The sequence below is a fragment of the Octodon degus genome, unplaced genomic scaffold (genome assembly GCF_000260255.1).
Source record: "Octodon degus isolate 3935 unplaced genomic scaffold, OctDeg1.0 scaffold00045, whole genome shotgun sequence".
Classification (NCBI taxonomy): Eukaryota; Metazoa; Chordata; class Mammalia; order Rodentia; family Octodontidae; genus Octodon; species Octodon degus.
In genome coordinates this window covers 10,009,394-10,019,493 of record NW_004524621.1, presented here as the reverse complement: position 1 = coordinate 10,019,493, position 10,100 = coordinate 10,009,394, and the positions used below count along the sequence as shown (strand labels likewise).

Sequence of the window (10,100 nt, the reverse complement as noted above, 5' to 3'; positions counted from 1 at the left end):
CACACACACACACACACACACTAAGAAGGTTAGTAAAAACAGGAAATTTTAAAAAGTTATTTCAAGATTTAAAGCCAAAAGATTTGAGGGCCAATGAGATAGCTCAGCAGACTAAAGCACCTGCTTAATCGAGTTTAGGCAAACACAGGGACCTCAATTTGACCCCTGGCACCACATGTCATGCCAGCCTTGCCCCCAGAGCAGGCTGAGCTGGTCATAGAGGCCACAGAGTCTGGACTTGGTGGTGCATTCCTGTAATCCTAGAGCTACGGAGGCTGAAAATAGGAGGATCACTATAAGTCCGAGCTGCATAGTGAGACCCTGTAACAACCAAGTACATTCAAAAAATAAATAAATAAATAAAAATTATATATATAAATATATATATATATAAAATATTCCACTTTCTAGAAACATTAATTACCATAATTGAGTTAGATCAATTCAAAGACAAAACAGAAATAGTTATCAATCCATGTCACCAAATATATTTTTCCATGCTACCAAAATCCTAATATCATAAATGCTGCCAATAATGGCACAAAGAAAAAGGTATGTCTCTCATGAACATACACCAAAAGCCCTAAATAAAAAACTAACACACTATTATGAGACTTATTCAACAAATGCAGAGGAAATATCATACTGAAAACTGATTGGTATAATTTGCCATATAAATAGACATAATGGAGTATACATCTCTAGTCCCAGCTTCTTAGGAGAATGTAGCAGAACAATCACTTCAGCCCGTAAGGTCAAGAACAACACTAAGACCTCTTCTCCAAAAAAAAGAAAAACCAAAAGAAAAAAAGTATTTGTAATGATAATTAAGTTGAAATACACCTCAGGCAACCACAATAGACTAAAGTTGAATTTTTTTTTTGTTGTCACAGTCCAACCAATGTTATAAAGGGGAAGATAATGAAAAGGAATCTAAATTAACGCACCTGCCAATAATAAAATTATTTAACTGGAAAACCCAAGTAGAATACAGAACTCTTACCAGTCAGGTAAATATATGCCCAAAAATAAACTTCCCCGAACATCAGCAAAATCCAAAGAAACATGATGAAAAACTTCTTACTGTCAAAAATGAGAAGATACTATAAAATTAATGATTATTAATTAAAATCCAAAACTTTACTGAAATGCACACTATGGCAAATAGAAAATAGGTGGCTGGGGCAGTGGTACATGCTTGTAATCCCAAATACTCAGCAGGCTGAGACAGGAAGATTGAACAGAGTTTGTGGCCAGATTGGGCAATTTAGAGAGATCTTGTCTCAAAATAAAATTTTACAAGGGATAGGGAAGTCAGGCATGGCGGCACACACCTGTGATCTCAGCATTTGGGAGGCTGAGGCAAGAGGATCACCATAAATTCAAGGCCAGTCTAAACTATGTAACAGCACCCTGTCTAAAAAAAAAACAGAAGAGGCTGGCTTCCAAAAGTGCTTCGGAGGCCAGCCAAATAGCTCAGCAGATTAAAGCTCCTGAAGCAGGAGCAGGGGCCAGGGATTCGATCCCCAGGCTCACCATGCCGGCCCTGCCCCCGGGACAGGCTGAGACAGTGATTAAGACTGGGCATGGTGGTGCGTGCCTGTAATCCCAGCACTTGGGAGGCGGTAAACGGGAGAATGATTACGAGTCCATCTAGTAGTTGAGACCCTGAACACCCTGCAGACCCTGTCCTAAAAATAAATAAGATAAAGTAAAATATTAGTTTATCACTCATCAGTCCTATGGGAAAAACAGCACTCCATGTCCCAGTTAGACATAACATGCTAGCAGTGTTCTCTCCTTCAGTGTGACAGAGTACAACCACCATAGAAATTTACTCCTCTTAGGTCTCAATGTTATATCATAAATTATTTTCCTTTTAAAATAAAATAATTTTAAACCAGGACATGGTGGCACATGCCTATAATCCCAGCTCTCAGTTCATCTTAAATTCAAGGCCTGCCTGGGCTACATATATGAAGCCTTGTCTCAAATAAGCAAACAAAACCCCTACAAAACTAAAGAATTTTTATTTTAACTCCAAACATAATATTAACAAGACTACTGATGATTACATCATAGTAAAAATCCATCACTTAAAATAAAGCCAGCTGGGTATGGTGGTGCACATCTGTTATTACAGCACTCAGGCCACCAAAAGGATCACTGTGAGTTCAAAGACAACCTGAACTATATAGCAATGACCCTTTCAAAAAAAAAAAAAAAACCAAGTAAATAAGTAAACAAAATAAATCTTGGGAATATATCTTATCTGCTCTAAGCAGAACACCTTTCCCACATTTTCAATTATTTTAACCTACCCTCCATTTCCTTGCCACAGTCCTCACCTCTACATAGCTTAAGGGGAGGAAGAAAGGTCCCTAGCATTCCACCTTTAACTTTCTGTTACCACCCTCAAATGCTCAGATTTACTCCAAAATTTGCACCGAGGTCCTTCTCTGCCTCCACTACTCCCTTGTCTCTTCTTTTCCTCCATTGAATTTCAGGTCTGTCTTACTGAAAGCACACTGACTTTCAAGAAAACGAGGGGTGAAGCTACATAAACATTTATGCCTAAAAAACATTTATTCAACCTCTCTGCTAAATGAGTTTGGCTCAGCCTTGTGACACAATAATCTGCTTTTTGCAGACACTTCTAGTTTCACTTCTAGCTCTTACCAGGCTTCCGCCCAGCCGAAATGCAACACAGTTCCCTCTCTTAGCTTTCCAGACCCAGGAAATAGCATGGTCTATTCTCTGGAGCCCATAACCAATTCAATTTGCCACTCCCTTCTTTAAAAAAAAAAAAAAAAAAAAAAAAAAAAAAAAAAAAAAAAATTTAGAATTAAAAATTCTAAAGCTCCCTTTCAATCTCTTCTCTTCCACAAAAACCTAAGGGGGGTTAAATAAACTGCAAAATATATTTGGGCCTTAGAGCCTGGCATAGTGGCACATGTCTGTAATCCCAGCACTTAGGAGACAGAGACATGACTGCAATGAGTTCAAGGACTACACAGTGAGATCCTGTCACAAGGGGGGAAGGGGGGCCACCCGCTTGGGTTTTTAATTATATAACAACAATAAAAATTATATATAACTACTTCACTAAATAACTATTTTAAAAGGAAACATGTTTACATCTCAAATGTGCTATAAAAAGATACTGGTATGATAAAATTAGTTTTATTTCAACCTCCACCCTATTTCTTCTTTCAACTTCTCCTACACTGCTAAAATCACTTCTAAGAGGGCCCTCAGTGGTATAGCACTTGCCTAGTACACACAGACTTAGGTTCAACCCAGAATACTGAGAAGCAAAGAGAGAGAATTCATTTTTAAAACCAATTTTGTTCTACCAAAGGTTAGATTCAAAATATGTAAAATATTGTCTAACATTCTAAAGTCAAACTCTGACTTCACTTTTAATCAAAACACAGAGCTCGGGCCAGGGTATACAGCTCATAGCATAAGCTTCTGCCTGGCAAGCAAGGTCCTGAGCTCAATCCCCTGTAAATAATAGTAATAATAATAATAATGTCCATGGAGTGGCACAGAAATTCATTATAAGAAGTCAAATCTTTGGCAGCATATATATTAAGAATTCCAATCTTGGGGCTGGTGAGATGGCTCAGTGGTCTAAAGCACCTACTTAGAACAAGCTTAGCAAAGCACAGGGACCACAGTTCAATCCCCCAGCACCACATGCCAGCCAACCCCGCCCCCTGGTGGGCTGAGCTGGCCACACACACACATAAATAAATAAATAAATAAATAAAAATTTAAAAAAAAAAAAAAAGAATTCAAATCTTGATTTGTTGCTGTTTTATTGTTTGGGTTTTGGGGGGTGGCTTTTTTTAAAGCACATAGTAGTAGCTTTTACTTAAAACTTAAAATTTTCAGCATGAAATGGTACTAATTTCTAATTGTTCCCAGCTATATGTACAGGGCTTTTGTTTTTGTTTTGAAATACTGGGAATTAAAACCAAGGCCTTTGCACTAAACTGTATCCCCACCCCCTTTTTTTTTTAATTTTGAAACAGGGTCTCACCAAGTCAAGTTGTTCAGGCTGAGTTCAAACTTACAATCTTCCTGCCTCAGCTTTCCAGAGTACTGGGGTTATAGGCATGCACAATCATGCCCAGTTTATACACAGTTTTAACCTTGGATAAGGTCACAAGAGTTCTTCACTCATATTCCTGCTATTAGTGAAAGCAGTCAATAACTTCCTTAAGAGCCCCCAAGCATTAAGCCCTAGATATATTCTAAGCTAAAATTATGAAACTCAAATCAGTAACTATGTGGAAATTCCTTCATTAACTAAATACGTCTTTATTCTGCCTATATATAAAGAATTCCTTCCTCCTATGAATTAAGTCCATATTGTTTAGTAACTCTGAAAGGCAGAAACTTGAATCTTTTCTAAGTATCTATAAGCAATGTCAGGGAAAAACACTGAGTAGATAGTTCAAATAAAAAATAAGCCATACTCAAAAAATCTTTAAGTACTGTTCCTACACTTTTGACTTTAGAATCCTATTTTCTGGCTGGACCTGCTGGCACACACCTATAATCCCAGCACTCAGAAGGCTGAGGCAGGAGAAACATTGTGAGTTCCAGACTAGCTTGGGGTACAAAGTGAGTTCAAGGCCAGCCTAAACTATGTCTTAAAAAGACAAAAAATAAAATAAAATTATATTTTCTAACCAAATATTTTCTAGATGGTAGGTTCCCAGGATAACCTACTAATGCCTCTTAAATCCACAAATAGGTAGTATTAGAACACATCTCAGGAATGGTGGCATACTTTTGTAATTCTAGCACTCAGGAGTTGGAGGCAGGATGTTTGCTGTGAGTTCAAGGTCAGCCTGGGCCACATGGGAGTTCAAGGCCAGCCTGGGTCACACAGAAGCTCAAGGCCTGGATACATAACAAGACTCTTGTCTCAAAAAAAACAAAAAATAAATAAATATGCCTGGTGTAAACTACTGCAGAAACCCACTCCTGAAGTGAAAATGTAACAAATACAAATTTCAACTTAAATCTTTGATAGGATTTACACACTAATCCAACATGAGACCACCAGGTAGACAGATGATGTGGTACAGGATTTACACACTAATCCAACATGAGACCACCAGGTAGACAGATGCTGTGGTACCTCAAGGCCCTCAAGATTGAGGGCTGAGTTAAATGGAACCAACATCACAAAGTGGAACTTTAAAAGTCAGATTATTTTCTTTTAAAGATAAGTAAATGGCTTCTTCAAACTTCCTCAGGTTTAGGGCACACCCAGTACCCACACCTCTCCTCAGCCCAGATCAATGGTTAGAAGACTATGCAGATGATGGGTTCAGGAAGTCAAGTCCAGCTTCATTTCTTTAAGCAAGAAAGGGACAAGTCTGGGTCCAAGAAAAAAGAATAAAGACTGAAATATGTCAATTGTCTCATTATATTCCCTCCCCCACCATTGCTTGCTATAAAATACCCCAACATAACTGCATGGTAATTTGAGACAAATGAGCCCTTCCATCTCCTCAGAGTTAGCTCTGAATAAATATTTTTTCCTTCTTAATAAAGGGAGGAAAAAAAAAAAAAACTGGGCATGGAGGCACAAATTCTAACACTCTACAGGCTGAGGAAGGAGATCACCCCAACTTCAAGGCCTGCCAGGCCATCAATATAGCAAGACCCTATCTCAAAAAAAAATAATAATAAAGGCAAAAATTTACTTTTTAAAAAAATGTATGTAGTACAAGATCTCACTACACAGATCAGACTTGAAGTGATGCTCCTGTTTCCAGCCTCCCAAATGCTGGGATTACAGGTGCGCACCACCACACGCAGTCTCAGCGTGCCCGGGGGGATGGAGTCAGCATAACACGGTGGGGATCAATCCCCGTTCCTTGCGTAAGTTTACTTCAGATCAGTGGTTTGACTGCTGAATTCAGAATCCCCTTTTTAATATATCTCAGAAACTGAGCACTGCCTGAAAATAGAGATTGGCTTAGATATCAGAAAAATAAATAAAATAACTGACTTAAAAATCCTAACTGTAACTCAGAACAAAAGAAAACAATATTATTTCTCAGGAAAGGCAAAGGTAAAGATTGCAAATTACCTTCACGGCTTGCCTTCTTGTTCATTCCTTTGCTACCAAAACTAACAGCTTAGTAAACGGAAGCTACAAATCAGATGCAATAAAACATAGTAGCCAAAAATACAGTCTCAGGGCCAGGGAGATGGCTCAGTGGAATAAGCACTTCCCTGGCAAGTGCAAGGGCCTGAGTTCAATCCTGCATTCCACCAAAAAAAAAAAAAAGAGTCTGGAAGTACACTGCTTGGATCCATGTCCCAAATAACACTGTTAATATCTGCATCACCACTAGGAAGTTATTTAACCTCTCTGTGCTCCAGTTTCTTCAGGTACATTAAGTACAATATCTACCATAGGGGACTACAGTGAGGATTAAATAATGCTACATAAAGTGCTTTAGAATAGACTCTCCTATATAATAAACATGCAATAACTGGCCATAATATAAAAAAAAAAAAAAAAAAAAAAAACAAGTAGGATTTGGAAAAACAACTGAAGACACACATTTCCAGCTGAAGTGGCAAAAGGAAAAGAGGTACAGAAGTCATACACATATGGGCAACAAGATGTTCTAATATACATCAGGAAGAGTAGACCCTTATAATGAGGATCTAGTTATGCTGGCCTTAAATCTTAACACAAAAATGAGTTTTATCCAAAAAATAGAGACTTAAATTTTTGGACTGATTAGATCTGTGCTTTTAGCAAGGTTAATTATCAAGACTAACATATCACTACTATAAATGCAATTTTAATGTTCTCTGCCCTCTAATTAAGGGCTAGGAATCACCAAAATATATCTGTTCTGCTAATACTGTCAGCATCCATCATCAACTGTTGTTGCATGCCTGTACCATCTCTAACTCCTAATTGTGCCTGTTAGGCTAACTGTACCTAGTAGATAGTGGGCATCAGATGCTTACCAAATCATTACTTTTAGTGGCCATCAGTGGTGTTAAAATTAAAGAATTACATTATTAAAAATAAACCAGAGGGCCAGCCAGATATCTCATCAGACTAAAGCACCTGCTTAGGCAGAGTGCATTGGCCAGGGTTCGATTCCTGGAGTGCTAGGCCACCCCTGGGGCATGCTGAGAAGCAATGGAGACTGGGTGTGGTGACAAATGCCTATAATCCCAGCACTTGGCAGGCTGAAAACAGGAGAATCACTACGAGTCTGATCTACATTGTGAGATTCTGTAGACTCTATAGACCCTGTATTAAATATATATAAAAAAATAAATCAAACGAAATAGATAATATTTGACAATTAAGTTAAAATGTTACTGCAAATAGGGCTTGAAAGATAGCTAGTAGAATAAGCACTTGCCTGGCAAGCGCAAGGTCCTGAGTTCAATCCCTGGTACCACCAAAAAAAAAGTTACTGCACATAACATACATGACTATAATTTGAAAAAGTCAATTTTATTCTTCAGTAAAAACAAGAGATTGGGGGGCCTGCCCCTTAGCTCAGTTCTTTAAGTGGCTGCTTCAACAAAGCAGCCAGGTTCAGGTTGCTGTGGTTCCATCCCCACAACTCAAGCCAGCCAAACCTGCCCTGAAGGCATTCAGAGGAAAAAACAAAAACAAAAACAAGACATCTTTGCTTTTTTTTTTTTTTTTTTTTACATATTTTTAAAATTCTTAGAAAAAGTAGCTGTCCAATTGTTATGGCTTTTTCATAGGATTGTTTGGACAAGACCCTTTTCATTAGCCATCCAGAAATGTTATTATTAAGGTAGATTTCCTCAAATCAGAATAAAAATCATGCTAGAGACTTGAGTCGTGCAGGAAGCAGGATTGGCACAAAATATATCAGAATTAGTTATGCAGAAAAGCCCAATGAAATTATAAAAGATGAGTGGGTGGAAAAGCTCAATAACTTACATACCAAAAGATAAATAAATAACTTACATACCAAGCGAGCAGACATGAACTGTCTCATCACACACTACCTGGTCAGAGAAAGCTTTAAGGAAGAGCAGGGAGACAGCTCAGCAGACTAAGTGCCTGCTTAGGCAAGCTCAGGGACTGGGGGTTTGATCCCTGGCACCACATGCTGCACTGGCCCCACCCCTGGGCACACTAAGTTGGCACAGGTGCACTGCGGGCCTGGTGCCCATAGGAATGAATGGGAGAGAAAGAATCCATGTCCAGTTTCTCTGTGCAAGCAGCTACAGTGCCATCAAGGTCAGGGATGATTCCGCATAGGACAGCGGACAAGATGCCACTCTGGCCAGACCCCGGATATGGTGGCACACACCTATAATCCCAGTGCTAGGGAGGCTGAAAACAAGGAGGATCACTTCGAGTCTGAACTGAGTAGAGACTCTATCCAAATATATTTTTTTTTAATTATTTTTTTTTTTGGGGGGGGAGAACCAGGGATTGAACTCAGACCCTTGCGCTTGCCAGGGAAGCGCTTATTCCACTGAGTCATCTCCCCAGCCCCTCCAAATACATTTTTAAAAAAGAGAGAGAAAGAAAGAGCAGAAACATTTTGAATGAAATCTGACATTGAACCAAGCCTGGATCTAATAACACTTGAACAGATCAAGATTCAAGAGACGATTCTGAAGGGTCAGATATCGACTTCATCAACAGCCTCCATCCAGAACTCTTGGGCACAAACCAGTATCATTACTTTCATCTACAGCAACAGCATTTGATTGAGTTGATCCGCCAGCGTCAGACTGAGGCAGTGCTAGCGTTCTTCCAGACACAGCTGGCTGAGCAAGGCAAGGAAAGCAGAGTACCTCACAGAGATGGCGCACACACTGCCTTTGAAGGCCCAGGGAGTCACCCTTCAGAGATCTTCACATGATGCAGCAGCAGCAAAAGGCGTGGAGTGAAGTTAACCAAGCTGTTCTAGATTATGAGAATCCTGAGTCAACACCCAAACTGGCAAAATTACTGAAACTACTACGTTGGGCCCAAATAAGCTGGACCAGATGAAAATAAAAGTAAAATATTCCAAAATGACAGACCTCAGCAAGAGTGTGATCAAGGAGCCCAAGTAGAGCTGGTGCAGGCAGACACTGGTGCCCACCATCACCATGGCATGGGACTCTTTTAGTCACACTCCCCTCCGACTGTGACTAAAAGATTTCCACTGCAGTAGAGAACCCTTCTCCTCCTTGTACTTTTTTTTTTTTTTTTAACCCAGAATCTTTTTAAAGGAAATGTGTCCCTTTTAAATGCTGGCAAACCCATGGTAAAAGACACTCTTAAGCCATCTATGCACTATGGCACACTTTAAGGATTTTTGCTGGTTAGTAACCCACTACCCCTGGTGCTTGTGGCTCCTACAGGCTTAGTGTGTCACTGAGTGCTGCATTATTAGGGAATATCAGTTAAATTTACAGCCTTCCACTCAAAGTACAAGAACAGCACTAGCCATTCTTTTATTGTTAGCTTGCAGGCATATAGTACAATTTTTAGTTTCTTAAGTCCTGTCAGGCCTTTATCTTTAATTTTTCCTCATCTTTTGTTTTTCTTTTTTTGTCTGCTTATTTGTTTTATTTTTCATAGGAAATAATACACAAACTTGTAAATCCTAATTGAAAGATGACTTTTATGGAGGGTACTGAGTTTGGTTTGTTTTTCCCTTTTGGTGCAAGCTGTGTGGCTTTTTGTTTTAAAGATTTATCTATTTGGTACAAGATCTCACTACTAAGGCTAGGACTCAGTGATCCTCCTGTCTCAGCCTCCCCAGAGCTGTGATTACAGACATGCACCTCCATGACTGGCATGTGGTACTGGGGTTCAAACCCAGGTCCTTGCACTTGCCAGGCAGGTGCTTAGACCACCAAGATATCTTCCGGCCCAGTGGTGTGGCTTTTAAGGAAATATGTGTATGAGAAGCAGGGCTGTTTTTTAATTTTTAAATATATATTTTGGTGCTGAACCATTGGACCCTCCTGAACCATGTCCCGTAGACACCCCCAACTGGGGACAGGACTCCCACTCCCCAGTTTCAACTGGAAAACGCGTTCATGAATACATC

The 10,100-nt window shown here is 39.4% G+C and overlaps 1 protein-coding gene and 1 pseudogene across 2 annotated transcripts in view; one reads left to right on the top strand and one right to left on the bottom strand.

Annotated features, from left to right (window-relative positions):
* Positions 1-9,114, top strand: part of LOC101583251 — a 17,027-nt pseudogene extending 7,913 nt beyond the window's left edge.
* Positions 1-10,100, bottom strand: part of Rnf38 (ring finger protein 38) — a 147,568-nt gene that overhangs the window by 127,691 nt on the left and 9,777 nt on the right. The window lies entirely within an intron of this gene.